Source organism: Miscanthus floridulus, chromosome 8 (assembly GCF_019320115.1).
Source record: "Miscanthus floridulus cultivar M001 chromosome 8, ASM1932011v1, whole genome shotgun sequence".
NCBI classification, from domain to species: Eukaryota; Viridiplantae; Streptophyta; class Magnoliopsida; order Poales; family Poaceae; genus Miscanthus; species Miscanthus floridulus.
The window spans coordinates 87,592,760-87,615,575 of record NC_089587.1 but is presented as its reverse complement, the minus strand read 5'-3'; the positions used below and the strand labels follow the sequence as shown (position 1 = coordinate 87,615,575).

The window sequence follows — 22,816 nt, the reverse complement described above, 5'->3', positions numbered from 1 at the left end:
TTCACAGGATTTTATCTGGACAAGGTAAGGATATAATGCAACAATTGGTTCCAACCAATTCCTGTACTTAATGCATCATCAACAATAAAAGATACTCAAGATATTTGTAAAAACATGGGAGACTTAGAATGCTCCAGGGCTTGCCTGGGATCCGACACAAGTCAGTTCAGTTAGCTTGCACCGTCTTGGTGACACCTTCGGTCCTGTCACTTGCTTAGTCCTTCCATCTTCGGGATATATCCACCAAACCAAATCTTCAGGTTTGGCTCAACATCGCATCCTTCACGTGGTGCATCTAGCGTACCTAGATGAGATGCAATATACAAGTGCATAAATATAAAGAATAGTACCATGAGACGCATCACAAAATAGCAAGCAAGATAAGCATAGTTTACACTAACACACTTAAGTACTTTGCGATGCTTACTTAAACATCACACAATCTATCATGCTAAGATGGCAAAGAAGACGACAACACCAAGCATGACACAAGTTTCCCAAGATCTCAGGTGCTCTAACTCAGTCATCATTCAAGGCATAAGTCACACTTAACAATATACAAGCAAACACTATAATTGGAATCTGCCAATTTCTGGACATGCAAATAGCAGCTACAAGATTTAGCTATAACTGGAGTTATACAAATCCAAATGACTTGCAAGAAGCCATTTTGGAAAGCTTATGAAATTATCTACATTTCATCTATAACCATCACAGCATGATTCCCAAGTTAAGTAGGTCAAAATTATACATTTACCAAAACTGGTCTAAACAAGACAGAGAACAATCAATTGTATAACCCAACTTTAAACAACTGTAACTCTTAAACTACTTGGCCAAATGACACCAAATTTTAACAGCAGCTAGATACATTAATTATCTACAACTTTTGTATAAACAAGTTTCACAACAAAGCACATTATCATGAAGAACTTTGCTAAGTTCCCAGATCTGTCCATAAACCACATCGGCAAGAAAATAATTATTAACTTATGTTGCAAACACATAATTGGGCAAAACCAACTTTACCAACATTTCACACATGACTAAAGAACACCATAAAACCTAGTGTCCATGACCAAATAAATTCTTTTAATACATTTCTTAATTTATTTTAGATGACAAGGTGACTTAATGAACATATACCAAAAGTATACAATAAATTCTACAAAAATTACAGTGTCTCACATATCCATTCAATAGTCTACTGTATAAATTTCACTCCATTTGAATATGTATAGCAACCTCTATGAAAAAGACAAGTTGCTAAAGCAAGAAATCATGTGAGAGCAAGATAAACTAATAACTCACTCATACAGCAACCAATGACCATGAAATTTTTACCACACATCAAACATCACATGAGTAGCATGTCACAAAAATTTCACTTCATTTGGAGCCCTACAACTGCAGTTATGAAAAAGACAAATACAACTAGAATTGAAAACCTAGATGCATAAATCCATTTTCACAGCTAAAACTTTAAACTAAAACCTGAAATATTATAGATCTACTGCATAGAAAATTTCACAGGGATTCCAAAAAGTCCTCATTTGCTATTTTACGAATTTCCTATGATTTATTATGATTTTCCAAACTTTCAGCCGATTTAAAACAAATAGGTCCCTTGGAGCACTATTCATATGAGTCTATAACATTGCAGATAGGACCCTCCCTTTCTCCTAATTGTTGCATGAAGTCCCTGGTCGGAATTAAAAGGAGAGGAGGCACTAGATTTCGCCGAATCCGGCCGGAGAGGCGGCAGTCGATGGCGACGAGTGGCGGGGAGCAAGTACGGTCCCGTGCGCACCCGATGGTGCCCTCGGCTCGGCCCGAGGAGGAGTGTGGAGGGTTGGCCACGTGTGCATGCGGCTCGGCTGCGTGTAGACTAACGGCGGCGACGCTGTGGGGCGCGACGGGCGGCGAGGACGAGCCGCGCGAAACCGGGTGGCCACAGCGCGCCCGCGGCTGGGCTCCGCTCGCGCCATGGCAGGGCGCAGCGGCCAGGCCACGTGCTCGTGCGGCGACGGCCCGAGCTTCGGCTTGGCTGGCGTCCATGGCTGCCCGCGGCGACGAGTGGTCCCCGGCAACGCTGGACCGAACGAGCACGCGTGCGAAGCAAAGGAGCCAGACGGTTGGCCGGGCAAGGAGGACGCAGCAAGAAGCAGGAACGGGCGGCGTGGAAGCTCCGCTCGCTGGCAATGGTGGGCATGGCGACCGCCTGCGCTCTGTGTGCTTTAGCAGAGGCAAGGGCGGGTGAGAGTGACCGAGAGAGAGCCGGAGAGAGAGTGAATGGAGAGGACAGGGAGCAGGCTCGGGCTCGGCTTCGCTAAAATGACGAGCAAGGGCGAGGTGGCGGTCATGCGAACTAGGACGAGGCCACACGGCAGCGGCGTCCTGCGCTCGGTCGGCCGATCTTTCAGTTTGAAATCGGCTGAGCTAAAAATACCACCTCAAACGTACAACTGAAACTCCATTTTTCCCATCCTCTATCTCCCGATACAGTGGTCCTGGGATCACGACGCAAGAGGAAAAGTTGTATATCTTTGTGAGGTGAACAACATTGGTTTAAGGATCAAGAACTAGTTCGGCCTATATTTGTAGATATGGATCTTCAAAGTAGGGTACCTCAAAACCAAATTCTACAGTTTAGTAACCGACCGACTGAAAGTGCATTCTTCGCCCCTTCTACTCACTAATCCAGCCAGTTTGAGCAAAAACCTCAGTAATACAAGTTGTATATCTAAGGGAGTACTACAACTTATATTAAAGGTCAATGAACTGGTTCGTCCTGGTTTGGGATGTACAGAGCTCCAAATAAGCTAACCTGAAACTGAAATTTCAGTTCCCAGACTTAGAAAAATTTCAAGTGCTGAAAACATCTGCTGATTCAAAGTTTGAGCCTCGGTTTGACTTGTTTCCATGCTTATCTGGCTCTTGGTCCAAAAACAAAGTTTGTTCTACACATCATGAACTACAACTTTTATTTAGGGCTCCATACCAAAACTGGTATAGAACCTACAGCTCTACTTTGACCAATGTAGTATCCCGATAAATCTTAAATTATCCTTTTTGATCCATTGGAGCATTTTCTTGGCCTTTGCCCAACACGAACCTTTCATGACTTTTGTTGTAGAGTTCATCTAGAGTCATTTTGGCAAGGTTTCAAGGTTTGGGTTGACATCTCATGTTCTCATTCACTTAATAGTGCAATTCAAGCACTTAGTAAAATCATTCCAACAAGGATATAACTTATCATTTCATGTGACTTTTTGATTCCAAACTCCACGAAACTTTTCCATGGATCAATATAGATGGATATTGATGCGAGACACATGAAACAAGTACATCCAGCATTACTCAAGCATACTTTTTGAAAAGGGAAGCACGTAAGCAATGGTGCATGGTCCAAGTTTAAGTGGTGGCTCCTTTTCATATGTTTGACCTAACATCTCCATCACCACTTAACATGCCATGGTTGAGTTTAAACCCATTGCTTAACTGGTGACAAACACCTGGGTGTTACACACGGGAGCGGCAATGTCGGCACGGCGTGGAGGCAGGGTAGGGTTAGACAGCACGTAGATTTGGTTATAAGGTGGCCCCCCACGAGTCAGATAAGGAAACGAAGAAAAGAAATCTGATGCCGCACGATTTCTACTGATCGGACGCTCCGGTGGTAGCGACCGAACGCTACCACCCAGCGTCCGGTCGATTCCAGAGAGGTCCAAATCCTCTGGAATCGTGACTGGACGCGTCCAGTGGACACCGACCGGACGCAGCCAGAGTCCGGTCACCTAGCCTTGGCGTCTTCATCATCAACCGAACGCTGAGGCTCCTTCTGACCGGACGCTGGAAAACATTGTTTCAGCGTCCGGTCACTCCTTCGGCAGCAGGTTCACCTCCTGTGAACTGACCGGACACTGGACATCAGAGTCTGGTGCAGCGTCCGGTCACTCCTTCTTTAGCAAATCTTCAAAGTCCTTCGCGCTGCCTGTTCCCAATCAAGTCCCAACTCCAATAAGATCCAAATAAACACCAATTGGGACTGATGTGAGTGACCTCTCTCAAACCCTCAAGTTTTCCAAACTATTTTGCCTTAGGCTATAATTCTTTTTAAGAAAATAGGCAATAAGAGGGCACTTTGAAGACAAACGACAAACAACAATCATGCATATGCAATGCAATACTTGAAAGTAAATCTAGTTGCTTGTCAAGTTTGATCCAATGTTAAGCTTCTTCACACGCTTTTCGACAGTTATCTCAACCATGTTAGACAAGCCCTATATGCATTATAAAGCATTAAACATGTTGTATATTACAATGCAATGCAAGGGACAACACAAGCTCAATTTTTAGAGAAGTTGCTAAAATCAAGCACATTGAGTTCATTTCGCAATCTACAAAATATTGCCTCATCTAGCGGTTTAGTGAAGATATCCACCAATTGATCTTCGGTTCTTATACCTTCTAGTGATATATCATTTTTAGCAACATGATCTCTAAGAAAGTGATGGCGGATATCTATGTGCTTGGTGCGAGAGTGTTGAACCGGATTATTTGCAAGTTTTACCACACTTTCATTGTCGCACAAAAGAGATACTTTATCTAGAACTACACCATAGTCTAGCAAAGTTTGTTTCATGTAAAGTATTTGTGCACAACAAGCACCCGCAGCAATGTATTCCACTTCGGCGGTGGACAAAGCCACACTATTTTGTTTCTTGGAGGACCAAGACACAAGTGATCTAACAAGCAACTGGCACCCTCCAGATGTGCTTTTTCTATCAACTTTGCACCCGGCATAATCCGAATCGGAATAGCCAATTAATTCAAATCTAGCTCCTTTGGGATACCAAAGGCCAATGCTTGGTGTGTGCTTAAGATACCTAAGGATTCTTTTTCCGGCAATTAAATGAGTTTCCTTAGGATTAGCTTGAAACCTGGCACACATACACACACTAAACATGATGTCGGGCCTAGATACGGTCAAATATAACAAGCTACCAATCATAGAGCGGTAGAGAGTTTGATCAACTGGGTTACCTCCCTCATCTAGGTCGAGATGTCCATTGGTTGGCATTGGAGTCTTGATTGGCTTACATTCATCCATCTTGAATCTCTTGAGAAGATCATTAGTATATTTCTCTTGAGAGATGAAAATCCCTTCTCTCATTTGCTTGACTTGAAAACCAAGAAAGAATGTAAGCTCTCTAATCATTGACATCTCAAACTCCTTCGACATCAATTCACTAAATTCTTTGCATGAATCTTCATTTGATGATCCAAAAATGATATCATCGACATATACTTGACAAATAAAGATATGCCCATCAAGCTTCTTGGTGAATAGTGTGGTGTTGACCTTCCCAATGATGAAGCCCTTCTCAATGAGGAAGTCCCGAAGGCGCTAATACCAAGCTCTTGGGGCTTGCTTAAGCCCATATAGTGCCTTGGACAACCTATAAACATGATTAGGATATCTAGGGTCCTCAAACCTGGGAGGTTGATCAACATAGACTAGTTCATTTATAAAGCCATTTAAAAATGCATTTTTCACATCCATTTGATAAAGTTTTATTTTATGATGTGATGCATATGCAAAGAGAATACGGATGGCTTCTAATCTTGCAACCGGGGCAAAGGTCTCTCCAAAATCCAAACCTTCAACTTGAGAGAACCCCTTTACAACTAGTCTTGCCTTGTTCCTCATAACAACAACTTGATCATCTTGCTTGTTTGGAAACACCCACTTTGTTCCAATGACTCTTGCATCTTTTGGCCACTCTTCAAGAGTCCAAACTTCATTGCGAGTGAAGTTGTTCAACTCTTCATGCATGGCATTTATCCAATCCGGATGTTGAAGAGCTTCTTCTACCTTAGTAGGCTCAAAGCAAGAGACAAAAGAGTATTGAGCAATAAATGAAGCAAGTTTTTGAGATCTAGTCATTACACCCTTTGATGGACTCCCTATGATGAGATGTTGTGGATGATCTTGAAGTAGGGGTGTATTTCTTCTATTGACCACTTGAGGGGGAGGTTGTGGAGCATCAACATCTTGTGCTTGTACCACCATTTGTTCATGGGAGACATGAGTATCTTCATTTTCTACTATCCCATCTTTTTCATCAGCTTATGGCTCAATTGATGAAGAAGGTGGATCAATGACTTGTACATCATCTTTAGGCTTGATGTCTCCAACCAAAATGTTCTTCATAGCTTCCCTCAATGGTTCATCACCTACATCATCAAGATTCTCATGTGCTCCTTGGGAGCCATTAGATTCATCAAATACCACATCATATGTTTCTTCAACCAAGCTGGTGGCATGATTAAATACTCTATATGCTTTGGACTTTGATGAGTAACCAACAAGAAAACCAATATCACAACATCTTTGGAACTTCCCTAGGTGTTGCCGCTTCTTGTAGATGTAGCATTTGCAACCAAACACCCTAAAGAAGGAGACGTCCGGCGTCTTCCCATTGAGCAACTCATAAGGTGTCTTGCCAAAGAACTTTTGAAGGAATAGGTGGTTGGATGCATAGCATGCGGTGTTGATTGCTTCCGCCCATAGAGCTTTGGGGGTGTTGTACTCATCAAGCATTATTCTTGCAAGAGTGATTAATGTCCGGTTCTTCCTCTCAACTACACCATTTTGTTGAGGAGTATATGTTGCGGAGACTTTATGTTTGATTTCAACTTTATCACAATAAGCTTCTATGTTTGTGTTGTCAAACTATTTCCCATTGTCACTTCTTATCTTCTTGAGCTTCACTTCAAATTCATTTTGTGCTCTCTTGGCAAACTTCTTGAAGCAAGATGCAACTTCGGATTTGTCATGAAGGAAGAACACCCATGTATACCTTGAATAATCATCAACAATCACAAGAAAATAAAGATTTCCTCCCAAACTCTTGTATGTTGTTGGTCCAAATAAATCCATGTGAAGGAGTTCTAGCACTCTTGCGGTTGACATGAAAGCTTTTGTTGGATGGGTATTTGCAACTTGCTTGCCGGCTTGACATGCACTACAAAGCTTGTCCTTCTCAAACTTCACATCCTTCAACCCTCTCACCAAATCATTCTTCATAAGCTTCTTGAGTGAGCTCATCCCAACATGAGTAAGTCTTCTATGCCATAGCCATCCAAGTGTTGTTTTGGTGAATAGGCATGTCTTCAAGTTTGCATCTTTGGAGGTGAAGTCCACTAGATATAGATTGTTGTATCTAAATCCTTTGAATATCACATGATCATCATCTTTCTTGGATACAACAACCTCCTTCTCAGTAAACAAGCATTGGAAGCCAAGATCACACAATTGTTCAATGGATAGCAAGTTGAAACTCAATGAAGCAACATATAGCACATTGGAGATGGAATGATCATTTGATATTGCCACTTTGCCCAATCCTTTGACCTTGCCCTTTGAGTTATCTCCAAATGTGATTCTTTCTTGCCCATCTACTTCTTCATCAAGTGAGGTGAACATACGAGGATCATCGGTCATATGTTGTGTGCAACCACTATCAATAACCCGATGACTTCCACCGGTCTTATAGTTCACCTACACACAAGAGATCAAGCTTTAGGAACCCAAACTTGTTGAGGGCCCTTCACCTTCTCAACAAGTGACTTTGCAACCTAAATATTCTTAGGCCTATTCTTATTTGGAGGTCCTAAGAACATCACTTTCATCTTTCCACTAGAATCCTTTCTAAGCGTGTAGTGAGCATTGAAAGCAAAAGGTCTAGCATGCTTGGGCAAGGGTTGTGGTGGTAGAGTTTGGCACTCATGAGCAAAGTGGCCTTCTTGTCCACACTCAAAACATCTCTTTGGCTTTGGCTTTGACTTGTATTGTTATTGAGCTTGAGGCTTCTTCTCTTGGTTTGCCAAGTACCCAATGCCACTTCTATCCATCTTCATGATGGTGTTCATTAGTAGCTCACTTTGAAGATGCTTGCCTCTTGTGAATTTGCTCAATCCAATCTTAAGATGCTCTTTCTCCAACTTGAGCTTCTTGTTTTCTTCCTTGAGTGCATCACTACTTTTATCTTCCTTGAGTGCAACCTTGTTTCTTTCTTCCTTGAGTTTCTTGTTTTCTTCTTTTAGCTTCTCATTCTCAAGAATCAAGTTGCCATCATGATCAAGAGTTTCTAGCACAATGGTGTTGTGGGTTTTGAACTCTTCAAACTCTTTCTTTAGCTTTTCATTGTCATGCTTGAGCTTGACATACTCATCATAGTCATTGCACTCAACCACTTGCTTGCCTTTGCCACTAGATCCTTGCTCAATGCTCTCATCAATTAGATCATCACATGATGTAGCTACATCAATCTTAACAACATCATTAGTGGCATCATGTGGCTCATTGGGTAAAAATTCTTGAGCAATAACAAGGGTATCATGATTAACCTTAAGAGTGGTATATTCATCCTTTAGCTTGTTATGGCTAGTGATGAGCTCTTTGTGCACCCACTCAAGTTTATCATGTTTATCTTTGAGCTCTTTCTTAGAAGATTTGAGCTCCTTGAGTTTGGATGATATAGCATCGTTTGCTTCTCTAACCTCAACACTAGCCTTTTCGGCTATCTCATATTTAGCTAAAAGAGAATCATTCTTAATCTCAAGCTTTTCATTTTTAGCTTTAGTCTTTATAATGATCTTAGTGTATTTCTTTAGTAATTTAGCAAGATCATCATAAGTAGGTGACTCATATTCATCATCGCTATCACTATCACTATCATCATTATGAGCATGATTATCACCACTACTATCATCATCATGTGATACCTTTCGTTCACCTTTGGCCATAAGGCATAGGTGTGTAGAGAATGATGGTGGTGGTGGCGGTGAAGATGATGAGTCAATAGCAATGGCAGCCACCTTCTCGTTGTCACTATCATCATCGGATGATCCACTAAATGAATCAATGTCCGTGAGCCAATCACCGATGATGTAAGCCTTTCCACTCTTCTTCTTCTTGTGGAAATCCTTCTTCTTGCCATCTCTCTTCTTGTATGGCTTGTTCTTTTTCTTCTCATCTTCATCTTCATTGCTTGAGTCATCTTTCTTGCCCTTGTTCGTGTTCTTGAACTTGTCTTTCTTGGGCTTTGTGCATTGGTGAGCTAGATGACCAAGTTCTCCACAATTGTAGCAATCCATCTTGGAGATTGGCTTCCTTCTAGAGCTTGTGAAGAACTTCTTCTTCTTGCCATCAAACTTGATGCCACTCTTGTTGAGCTTCTTTAGCATCTTGGTGGTCTTCTTTACCATGAGAGCAAGACTTTCATCATCAACTTCATCTTCACTTGAGCTCTCATACTCAAGTCTTGCTTTGCCCTTCTCTTGGCTAGCTTTGAATGCTGTGTCATGTGCATGTACATCTCATAAGCATTGATCTTTCCCAAGATTTGTGTCGGTGTAGCGGTGGAAAGATCACCTTGATGTAGCACGGTCATAATATGCCCATATTTTTCAATGGGGAGGACACTCAAGATCTTTCTTACAACATCAGATGGTTGCATTTGAGTAAGTCCAAGCCCATTGACTTCCTCTACAAGAACATTCAAACGTGAATATATTTTATTAGCATATTCTTTAGGAAGCATTTCAAAAGAGTTGAGCTTTTTTATGACAAGATGATAGCGTTCCTCACGCTCACTCTTAGTTCCCTCATGGAGCACACAAATGTCTGACCATAGTGCATGGGCATCTTTGTGGTTCCTCACTCGATTAAACACATCTTTGCAAAGGCCTCTAAAGATGGTGTTTCGAGCCTTTGCATTCCACTTCTCGTAATTAACCTCATCGCCTTATAGGTTAGTAGCATCCCAAGGTTTTGGGAAGCCTTGTGAGGCGGCTCTAAGTATACCAACATCTAGAGCCTCTAGATACGCCTCCATGCAGATTTTCCAATAAGGAAAGTCATCTCCCTCAAAGATAGGAGGAGGTCCATCCCCGTAAGACATCTTGCTCTAGGCGATTAAGCCTAAATACGTGAGCACGAGGCTCTGATACCAATTGAAAGGATCAAGATGCCCAAGAGGGGGGTGAATTGGGCTAATTCTAAATTTCTTCGCAATAATTAAATCCTATGGTTAGCCCAATTAACCCCTTGTGCCTAGAAAGTGTTCCTAATTGTTCTACCGCACAAAAGACTTGCAACCTAAGTTCCAAACCTACTCTAGTATGGCAATTCTAAGAATGTAAAGACATGAATTGAATTGCTCAAAGTAAATGTTCAAAGTAAATGCTCAAAGCAAATAGAGAGAAAGGAACACGGCGATGTTTTGCTAAGGTATCGGAGAGTCGCCACTCCCCACTAGTCCTCGTTGGAGCACCCGCGCAAGGGTGTTGCTCCCCCTTGATCCGCACAAGGATCAAGTGCTCTCTACGGGTTGATTCTTCGACACTCCGTCATGGTGAATCACCCACAACCGCTCACAACTTGAGTTGGGTCACCCACAAGCTCCGTCGGGTGAACACCGAACTCCCAATCACCACCAAGCCATCTAGGTGATGGCGATCACCAAGAGTAACAAGCACGAACTCTCACTTGACCGCGACAAGCCTAATGAGAAGGTGGATGCACACTTTGCTACTCTTGATCTTCACTAATGAGGACTCTCTCTTGGATTCTCAAATCTCAATCACCTCACAAGGACCTTGCTCTTCTGGGCACTCTCTAGGGTGTTTCTTAGCTGTTGGAATGAGCAAAAGTACCCCCACACACGAGTGGAGGTTGTATTTATAACACCGGCTGAAAAATGAACCGTTATGTGCCTCTACGGGGTGACCAGACGCTTCGGTCATGTTGATCGGATGCTTCGGTCAGTATACCCCGAACTCCAGTGTTTACAGTGTGACCGGACGCTGTCATCATCCGGTCAGCACTGACCAAACGCATCCGATCATGATTTTCCCTCTCTGGAACCTTACTGGAGTCGACCGAATGCTGGCCCTTCAGCGTCCGATGGCATGACCTCACAGCATCCAGTCACTTCCAGACGCTTTCACCTTGGTCAAATGAACTGACTGGACCCTGAGCCAGCGTCCGGTCACACCGGAGCCAGCGTCCGGTCAGTATTTGACTCTCCATTCACTTCCAACTCTCGAACATATGTGAATGAAGTTTGCTCCATAGGATCAAAGGGCTATTGTGGAGCTACCTAGTGATAGTTTTAACAAGTGTGCACCACACCTAACTCATAGACTCACCTAGGTCAAACTACCCATTCATACCCCCCTTAATAGTACGGCCAAAGGAAAAACAAAATCCTAAACTACTCTAAGTGTCTTTCCAACTCCAATCGACACTTAGAACTAGTCCATCCTTAACCCTGTCATCCATCCTTTGAAAACCAAAACAATTTCCATCGTAGGGGCATGATAAACATGATTGCCCAATCGATCTCCATTACTGTGACCTAACGTAATTGTTTCTGCAAAACATACGTTAGTCACAGTAATCACGTATTCTCATTAATCACCGAAACCCAACTAGGGGCCTAGATGCTTTCACCCTTGATAGGAGAGTGGTGGGTTGGTCCTACTTGTGCCTAGGGTACAAGCTGGGCATGTGTTTTGGGATACCTAGCTGGGCACATTGATTCGCGAATCCCTGCCATGTCGGTATGACTTGTCTACACTCTAGCACCGTAGTAAGAACTAAAAGAGGAAAGGTGATGAAATGGAACTGTTTGCTCAACCCTTGCTTGAAAGTAGAACATGTGCTTACATAGAATGGCTAGGTAATGAGTTAATCATGACTGCTAATAATAATAGAAATAAGAATTCACTATTAGTATTGCTTTCTGCAAAAAGGAAACCATCAAACCATAAAGCTTATCATAACCCCTTGGAGTCGAGAAATTATTCCCACTAGTCGGATAAGTCTTGCGAGTACATTATGTACTCAGGGTTTATTTGCCCCTGTTGTAGGTACTACTTGAGGGGTAGCCGTTGTGTGAAGGATTCTTCTGGTGGGCACAAATGGACCCTTACTTATTATCGATAGATGTTATCTGATGTTTATTTTCATTCCGCTATTTAATATTCCGGACTCTGAATTTGGTAATGTAATAATAAAAATTTTAAGTACTCTAGATGTATGAAATGGACTAAGTTTGTAACTCATTCTCATTATTGGATCATTGGGGAAAAATGTGGATTATTCGGGCTCTGCCTCGGGGTGTGCTTGACGGAACCCGTTCGATGTAGCTCGCTCTCAGGGCGCTTAGTGTTAGTGGAAGACAAGCGCCTCCATAAGTGCATTATTTTGGGCAGTTCTACCACATCTACCTGCCAACTCTCGGGTCACATGGGAGCAATTTAAGTTAGCCTTTAGGGGACATCACTTTTCCCCAGGGCTAATGTGCATGAAGGCAGCCGAGTTCATGTGACTCAAACAAGGGACCAAGACCCTTACGGAGTACATGCCTGCTTTCAACAATTTGTCCCGTTATGCCCTAGGGTTCGTCGATACAAAGGAAAAGAAGATTGAAAGCTTCAAAAGAGACCTTAGCACTAAGCTAATGAAAACTATGGCCATCTTGAGGTGCACCACATACAATGAGTTCATCAGTGATGCCTTGACTCAGGAGAACTAGAACAATCTACACGCAGCGGTGAAGGGCCACAAAAGAGCAGCTGAGGTAGGCACCTTAGGATCTTCCTAGTCTAGAACTCTAGTGGTGGCTAGGCCACAGTTTCATCCACCCGCGCCCAAGATCAGGCCTCCTCTGTCAAAAGCCCAGTCCAACTGACCTTAGAAGGTGTTTCGTAAGGCGTTCACCATTGCCCTACCCAAGGGAAACAGAGGGCAAGGAAGCTCAGTAGGACCTAGGAGCAATCAGCCATGCTTCAACTATAATCAGTTGGGTCATTAGGCCAAGGAATGACACTATCCTAAGAAGAATAGTAATAAAAACCTAGGCAATCAAAGATAGGCATATCCTAAAGCACGTCCTGGATACGTGCATTACACCGCTGTTGAAGAAGTTCCTATAAGAGATGTTGTCACTGCCTTTATGTTTCTTGTTAACAAACATCCCGCCATTGTTTTATTTGATTCTAGAGCTTCTCATTCATTTATGAGCCAAACATTTGCATCTAAGTATGATCAGAAAGTAATTGGGGTAAACAAGGGTGGTTATAGTATAAGTTTGGCTGGGGCTACTATCTCTACAAACTAAATAGTCAGAGATGTGCTCATCTCTATACAAGAGTGGGAGTATACGATGGATCTAATAGTATTGCCCGGATTAGCCATAGATGTGATCTTAGGCATAAAATGGATGAGTGATCATGGGGTTCTCATTGACACATGCACTCGGACAATTATGTTGAGAGAACCAAAGGGAGGTAATGTTTTTCTAGTATCACTTCCCCAAAGCTTTGATCTCCAAAACTTGTCTTGTGCTATCCAAGCCACTGCCCTTTGTGATATTCCAATGGTTTGAGTTTTCTGATGTATTTCTAGATGAGTTGCTAGATTTACTGTCTGATAGGGATGTGGAATTTAAGATTGAGTTAGTGCCAGGTATGGCACCTATATCAAGAAGACCCTATAGGATGCCACCAAATGAGTTAGCTAAACTTAAAATTCAGTTACAAGAACTATTGGACAAAGATCTTAGTCAACCTAGTTCGTCTTCATGGGGATGACCAACTTTGTTTGTAAAGAAGAACAAGTCCTTGAGAATGTGTGTTTATTATAGGCCGCTTAATGCCATGACCATTAAGAACAAGTATCCTTTGCCTCGTATTGATATCTTGTTTGATCAGTTGGCAAAAGCAAAGGTATTCTCCAAGATTGACTTGAGGTTAGGCTATCATCAGATTAAGATCAGGCCAGAGGATATACCTAAAACAACTTTCTCCACTAGATACGGCTTGTACGAGTATTTGGTCATGTCTTTTGGACTAACGAATGCTCCTGCCTACTTCATGTACTTGATGAATTTGGTATTTATGCCCGAGCTCGACAGGTTCGTGGCTGCGTTTATCGATGATATGTTGATTTACTCTAAGAATGAGGCAGACCATGCAGAGCATCTGAGAATTGTTCTGTCTAGATTGAGGGAACATAAGTTATATGCCAAGTTTAGCAAGTGTGAATTCTGGTTGAGCAAAGTACCTTTCTTGGGTCACATGTTATCTAGAGATGGAATTTCTGTAGACCCATCTAAAGTACAAGAGGTCATGGTTTGGAAGGCCCGGACTTCGGTTCATGAAGTTCGGAGTTTTCTAGGGTTAGCAGGCTACTATCATCATTTCATTCATGATTTCTACAAGATAGCTAAGCCCATGACCAGACTACTTCAAAAAGATGAAAAGTTTAGTTGGACACCAAAGTGTGAAGCAGCTTTCACACCCTAAGGACCTTTTTAACTATAGCTCTTGTTCTAGCACAACCTGACATTAAAAAACCTTTCGATGTGTTTTGTGATGCATCGGGTATAGGTTTGGGTGTGTGCTCATGCAAGAAGGAAGAGTTATTGCCTATGCTTCTCGACATTTGAGAAAGCATGAAGTCAATTACCCTATGCATGATTTAGAGCTTGCAACAGTTGTTCATGCGATGAAGATATGGAGACATTATTTGTTGGGAAACATATGTCACATATATACTGACCACAAAAGTCTCAAATATATCTTCACTCAACCTGAGCTGAACATGAGGTAGCGAAGATGGTAAGAGCTGATCAAGGACTACAATTTGGAAGTGCACTACCATCCAAGAAAAGCCAATGTTGTAGCAGATGCACTTAGTCAAAAATCTCATTGCAACACTTTGGAAGTCTTGTTGGAAGATGGATTTAATTTGTTATATCCTATTGTGCTACACAATATCGTTGTTAGTTGCTCACTTGAGAGTAAAATTGTCGTAGAACCGACCAATTTATAAGAGCACAAGTACAATGGCAGCCCGCAAGCGGTCGTACTGTCATACTTGAGCCCATATAAACCCGGTAGTCCATCAAGTACAATGACGGGTCTCGATAAATGATCCACATACAACCAAGATCGTGCATGATTCAACATACATGTCACATGTTACATAAAGTTCATAGATACAGTTCATTCATCAGAGTGAGAAATAAGGTTATTACAAACCAAGTTCGATAGATAGTAGCGGAAGTAAATTAAAGTTCAAAACTAGCATTTGCCAACATAGTTCAAATATAGTGCCATCTCATGATCACAATCCACAAAAGCATATAAGAGGGATTATTAAAGATGCTTGCCCAAGGCTTACTCCTCATCCAAGGCGGGATAGAAGCAGTTCTTGCAATAGCCATGATAAACTATACCATCTGCAACAATGGGAATAAAACCCTGAGTATGAGAAGGTACACAACTAGACTTACCCATCATAAACCAGAAATAAATTGACTCCAAGGATTATGCAAGGCTTTATAAGTAGAGTTAGCTTGACAACATTTTGCATAAAAAGCGATTAACTTAGTTATACAATTATAGTCCAGTCATCAAGTTAATTATAGCTATTCATCTCTAGATTAGCAACTGTCCTATGCCATACATGTGGTATATCATTTGATAACATACAATAGTAACCATAGTAGATGTAGTAATTCCATGTTTATTCGAACCATCACATTCTATAATACAATTACTACGATGTTGGGGCTAGCCAAGTTTGTCACTATCTGGGAGAGACGGCAATTCAAATCGATTTCAACTAGCTGGGAATTTATTCCTAACATAAACCTAGGTAGACTAGATCAATGGTCACCTTAGGTCACCTTTGGTATAAATTAGGTCCACATTTCGCGGGTTCACCCAACGCTGCACAATCAGGGACAACCAGCTGCCAGGACATTCAGGCCTGGCCTGCCCTTGGGCTCACGCCTGGCTCCCCACACATCCTTACTACTGTGGTAGAACCACCTAATCTAATGCCTCCTAGGAGTACTCGTCTTCCATTAGACACTAAGTACTCAAGGGAGGACACCAAATTATGTATTTTTGTCGGGCACACCCCAAGGGAGAACCCGAAAAATCCTCATTTTTCCATTAGGATCACAAATGAGAGAATAAAGCTTACAACATTTTAGCCATTTCTTACATAACTTTTCATGCAACATCAGAGAATAATATTTATTGTTATAACAACAGAATATGAATAGGTTATCAGAGTTATGATAGAAATAAACATCTATTAATGACATGATGAAGCATTGATATATAAATTATGACAACATATTATAACACTTCTATTTATAAAAAATATTTAGTAAGAGTTATAAATAAAAACTATGACCGCAGCGTAAAGGAATCCCCTCTGAGCCCATCAGGAGGAATCCACACATAAGAGTCAGCTCTAGCATCCGCCTGTCACCTACAATAGGGGGAAATAAAACCCTGAGTACTCAATTGTACTCAACAAGACTTACCCAATAGGAGGAAAGAAAAGACTCCAAGGATATGCAAGGCTATCTGGCTGTGGGTTTATTGCATCTGCAGGAAGCAATACTAAGCGTGCATCCTTATATTCAATTATTATTAGCAGTCATCACTAGTTCATTAACTAACCATTCTATGTAAGCACATGTGCTACTTTCAAGCAGGTGGTAAGCAATCAGATTCATTTTACCATCTTTTATCTTCCAGTTCTTACTACATTGCTAGACTGCAGACAAGTCATACCGGATCACCTAGCGATTCGCGAATCAATGTGCCCAACTAGGTACCTAGAAACACACGCCCCGCTTGTACCCCAGGCACAAGCAGGACCAACCCACTACCCTCCTATCACAAGAGAGTAACAAGTCTTCCCTGCGCCCATACACAAGTATGTGCTCAGGATAATAAGTCGGTGACCTGCCTAGAACCCAATGCAACAGCCGGTCCTTAACCGACATAGACAGGGAAAACAGTGTAACCAAGCTATGCCCCGTTGGACACGGGACACAACCTCTTATACCCACCAATACCCATACCATATCCCTGCCCGGTCACCATTTATCATTCATATATATATATATATATATATATATATATATATATATATATATATATATATATATATATATATATATATATATATATATATATAATATGGGAACAACAATAATATACTTCTTATCTCTCGTGAGTGACAGGCAATCACCCTACTTCTACCGGAGGCCTATAGCATAGTAATCTACATGATCCTGCCATACTAGTAGGACTCATAGGATAAAGATATATATATATATATATATATATATATATATATATATATATATATATATATATATATATATATATATATATGCAAGTGGGTTTTATTCAACTCCTTAAAACTTAATGCACAAATATAATTTAAAGTACAGAAAAGTAGGGGTTATGCACCGGGGTCTGTCTGGGTAAAATATAACCAAAAGTTAGTATTCCATCTTTGTGTCCTGATCCCTGGCACCATCTTTTTAGCTACTCCGTTTGATACCATCGATCCACCATCATTCCTATTATGATATGCAATGGGATGCAGAGATGATGCAACAGTTAATTAACAAGGCAACAACTCTTAAAACAGAGTACATACTACGAACTACAAGCTAGCTCTAATGACTAACGTACTAATCCACGCATCAACATCATCAAGAAAGGTGTGATTTCCCAACAAGTGTTTTAGCTATACAAACCCAAGTTGTTTTGTTATTCCGTTCTATCGATTTAATCTTTATTCAAAATAGGGCATCATTATCTACTCTAGTAAACTAATTATTATTGTGCTACAAAAATTACAGTGAGCCGCTAATAATATTAGTATTTTACTATAAAATTTTTAGGGTAAACACTATCACCATTTCCCCATAAAAATTCCCACAAGTTCACATTTTAACAATATTAAACATTTTTAAATAATTAGAGCAACCCTAGAAACATTTTAAAACTAGATGAACCAAATATGCTAATAGATAGATCATGATTTTAGGAGCCTAACAAAACGGGTTTCACAATTTTTGGATTCGTATACTATTTTATATTGATTTTACAAGTTAAACTAGAAACCTATATTAGAAAAGCATTTAGAAATGGAAAGGGCCGGCGGCAACCCCTTTCGGCCCAGCAACTGGAAGCGGCCTAGGCGCATAGCACGCGCACGCGACCTAGGCACGGGCGGCACAAGGCCAGCCTAGGCGGGGCACCAAGCAGGCCACGGCCTCGGAGGTGCAGGGCGAGTGGCCCAACAGACCGACCCACGCGGCGTGGCCTAAGCACGGGCATACATTTTGTAGAAAGACCCCACACTTTTCTCTATTCAACCCAAGATCCACAGCACTGTGATGCACTATTCATTAGTCACGCAATTTACGTAGGGATCCCTGGAAAAGCTTCTATTTCAATTTTCTCACCTTCGCTTCTTCCGATGGCGTAGCAGAGGAACAGAGGAGGGCCAGCTCTGGATGATTTCTAGAGGAGGGCGGTGGCCAGGCGGCATAGGAGTAGCAGTGGATTTGGCCATGCACGCGGGCGCTATTGGCATGGCTAGAGGCAGCCCACGGCATCCTAGCCACGCAAGCACATGGCATCCACGGGGCGATGGCGGGTGCGGCAACGAATGCCCCTAGGATAGCGTAGGCACCCGCGAGGTGGGAGTGGGCCAATAGCCTGAGCCACGGTGGCATAGAGGGGAGAGGGGAGATGATGAGCAGTGCACTCGTGGTGCACCTTGGCGGCGGCGGCGGCGCCAGCATGTGGGGCACGGGAGGAGCCGTAGGGTGCGAGGAGGAGTGAGGCGAAGAGGAGCCACGCGTAGGCTTCAGTGAGAGGGAGGAGAGCGATGGTAAAGTCATACCAGGGCTCAGCCTCAACGGCCCATGCGAGGAACCCATCCATGGACACGGCAGTGACGGACATGGTGGCGAGGAGTGGGAAGGGAGGGGCGGCGCTGAGGGCTATGGTCTAGTGCAGGACCATGAGGCTCACACGCGCACGTGCTCGTGAGGGGGAGGGCCAGCGATGGGCAGGCGTGAGGTGCGATGGCGCGTGACCATGGCGGTTGCTCGGCTTGGCAGGGGTAGACAGAAGCAAGCAGAGGCAAACAGAGAAAAATAAGGCAGGTAGAGACAAGCAAGGCAGGCAAAGACAAGCAAGACACGCAAATAGAGGCAAAGACTAGAAGAGTGAGAGAGAGCAGAGGCGAGGATAGCAGTTCGGTAGGTGGGATGAATGGCTCAAAGCCAGCGGGGCGAGGTAGTTGAGGTGAGCAGCTAAGATCGCTCGCTACAGTTGCCGGTTCATGAATAGAGCACCAACGACATGCCCTCCCCATACTCTAGCAAAGTTCGGTCAATATTTGCGTGAGCATCGTAACTCTAACGTAACCACGACCTGCACCATGTCCTAGTATACACCTAACTGCAACCGATCGTGTGAAAACATAGATGTAGTGCTTAACCATTTTTGTTGAAAATTGAATGCCAAAATGGCATTGTCTACTATCGTTTCATACATGAAAGAATTCACAGTTTCAGTTAGAACTAATGTACCTAAGCACTTTTGGTTGAATTTTTAAACAGTCAAAACCTTACCAAACTTCACCAACAACCATTTCACAGCATAGCACACGCTTTGTACCAAACAATAGAACCAAGACATCAGGGCGTTATTTAACTATTTTGCATTTTATAAATCACCAAAAAGTGTACTTTCAACATAACTTCAATTTTTTGCCGATTCAATGAAAGGTCAATTTTAATTTCCAATTTGATTTTTGAGCTGGCAAAAACCGTAGTTGACAACATTTGTTTTCCAAAACCCAAGTTGCGTTTTCATCTACTCGACTTGTAATTCAATTTTAATTAAAACCCCAACACATGTTCTATATTATTATTGCTTTATAAAAAATCACTTTTTAAGTCAAACTATTAACTTATCCATATAACTAGGGATTAGTTTTTTCATTATCGCATTTGATTAAACTAACCCACTTATGTATATATCTATTTCTTAGGCCATAATCTCTGTGCTAAGCGAGCTCGTAACACTAGAGGTGTTACAACCAACCCCCCTTAAAAAGAATCTCATCCTGAGATTTGAAGCAAGAACCGGAAGAGGGGAAACACGATTACATTTTGTAGATCAAAGATTACACGAAAGATTACACGACTTCAAATACTAAACCACACGGAGATTTAGGGATACATGGTTAAGAGCAACCTAGTACAACCAAGGCTTAATCTAGAAGTCGAGATAGACGAGGGCAATGGAGAAACAACAAGATAATGATTATCCAAAATATGGTGTATGACCAACAGATCCAGAAACAGGAGACTAAGAAGTCAAACATCGTGAACCCTAAGACCAACTAACCAAAGGGAACTTGAACTTCTTCAAAAACTAGATCCCTTCTTCTCAGATTACACAATCACCTCTGACTAAAGAGCCTAATTCTTCGGATGATGACTAGATCTCGTAGCTCTACGTCGAATTCAAGTGGATGGGGATGAAGAAGACGAACAAGGACCAAGAGCATCTTATAGTGGCGAATGGAGGTGGGGTGCAATGCACCGGAAGTGGAGACAGCATGAATGGGATGCACAGATGGTTCATGCTATGGGGATAAAGTCGACCATGGTGCGCCCTACGCCAGCGGCGGAGAGGATAAGGAGAGGGGTTCGCTTGATGAGGGAGGCGTGCAGGCAATCGTGTCCCCAAAAGAAGAAAGAAGGAAGGGGGAAGGGGGGTTCGGTGCGGGGACAAGCATGTGGGGGTCGAGAGCCGACCGGTTGCTGGGAAAAGGAGAAACGCACAGTGCACGAGTATGGCGAGTGCGGCACGATGCTGTGGCCACACGAGAATGGGGTGCTAATGGGCCCAACATAGACAACATCCATAAGGCATGTAGCGAAATAACTCGGCATGGGTAGTGCAGTCAAGCTAGACACAGGGCTTGGGACATGACATCCACTTAGGCTTTGCCAAGCACTACCTACTACCCGAGGCTAACTTTCCATTCTACTCTTGTTTTGCTTTCCCTTCCTAGACCACATCCGTCTTTCATGTAAACTAAGACCATGTCATACATTCTTCCTCCAAAACCACCTCCTCTTGTTTACTTTGAGAGAACACTATTTCATCAACCCATTGTGAATTTCCCATTTGAACACCCGAACATTTCCAAGGAGAATATTTTGTAGCAAAAGCGGTATGGTGGTGTAACTTGGTAAAGGTACTTGGTCAGCAACCTTGATACCAGCGCGTGCCGAGCAGCGTCATCATGTGGCAGCTATTCCACAGGGGCCCTCGGTTTTGTCATGGCACCATAAGCTATTAACAAGGCAACTATTACCAACTCACACGCCATGAAGGCGGTGGTGTCATAGACCACAGAATAAGAGGAGTATTGCAAGAAAAATTCAAACAACAAGGGTTCCTTTCGCAACAAGGAACAAGGAATTCAAATCCAACAATGGATTTGATTTAAGGAAATTTAAGTGTTCTGCTGGGACATCCACAATTAGCCGATACAGTGTCCTATGTTACCCAATCATGGATGGTCTACTGGCATCTAAATGGCAACTTCTCTTGTAACCCACTTAACATCATCTTTGAAAACTCTAAGCACATCTCATGAAACTTAAGGGTAGATGGACGCAATAAACACAACGAAATAAACCAAATGCACATTCCAATGGTCTTATGCAGGTACAATATTCAGGCATTCACTCTCCCATTCTCAACACATCATTCACCTTCCCTACGATCGGACTACCTCAACAACTATGGCCGAAATACAATGGAAAGATTACAATACCGGGGGACAGCGATGAAAGACACTACTAACTATGGGTACATCATCCTAAGGCAACTAATCTGCTCTGGACCACACATCTTCATTCCCGAGCTCAGCGGATTCTTCTACCATCCTAGCTATGGATCTGCCTCCTCTCTTGGCAATGGCTGAGTGAGAGGAATCAAGGGTTCTACTTCTAACACTTTCGAGGGTGGAGGTGCTGGTAGTACTACAACACTGGTTCTTCTTCTTTCTGGTGGTTGGACAGGGATCCCCTCCACGATCAATGGGTCCTACCATTCAGTAGCTAGCATCCTCTGCTTGGCCCTAGTGACAAGATAGGCTTCTCCCAACTGATGGACATGCTGATCTTTAGCCTCCTTTAGAGATTTTGACATGGCAGTCTCCTGACTCTCAGCAGTTGCCGCACTGGCATGCACTTTGACAAGCTGCACCTAGAGCATCCTAGAAAAGATCTTGGCTTCCTCGGCTCACTGGAGGCACTTCCTCAGCTCCGAGGCTTGCCGGTCATACTGCTCATCCAGAGCAAGCAGGTATGTGATCAAATGCACCACGGTAGGACTATCTTCCTGCGCATCCCACCCTTACAAATCCTCCATGCGAGCCCTCTAGGCCCATTGATTCTTTTCCAAAGGTGGAAAGAACCTCGTGGGGGTACAAGCAATGGGCTCTTCATAGATTTAGCAAAGATACCACAAGGCTTTGTGGGCCACAACCTAGTAGGTGTCGATGAAGCGAAACCCAGTTGCGGTCACATTTCAGGCTTTAGTGATGTCGGGGAACTCCTCACTCTTCCCAATGTAGATGGTAACCTCACACCGCTCAGTACCATGCTTTTCATACTCACAGCCCTCATACTCGGGACGATCCTTGACTCTGAGTTTTTGTAGGGTGGCATGCAGGATTCTGGGGAAACCCTCAATGTTCAGGTAGTAACTACTAACCCAGGCTCCTGCCATTCCTAGCGATGGTTGTGAGGAAGGACTGAGCGAAAAGCTTGCTCAAAGGAAAAGCTAGGCGAGCTAAAGTGCACCGAGTGGTGGT

The 22,816-nt window shown here is 42.7% G+C and overlaps 1 pseudogene; it reads right to left on the bottom strand.

Moving 5' to 3' along the window:
- Nucleotides 1-18,873, bottom strand: part of LOC136469534 (uncharacterized) — a 68,333-nt pseudogene extending 49,460 nt beyond the window's left edge.
- Between the last annotated feature and the right edge of the window lie 3,943 nt (nt 18,874-22,816).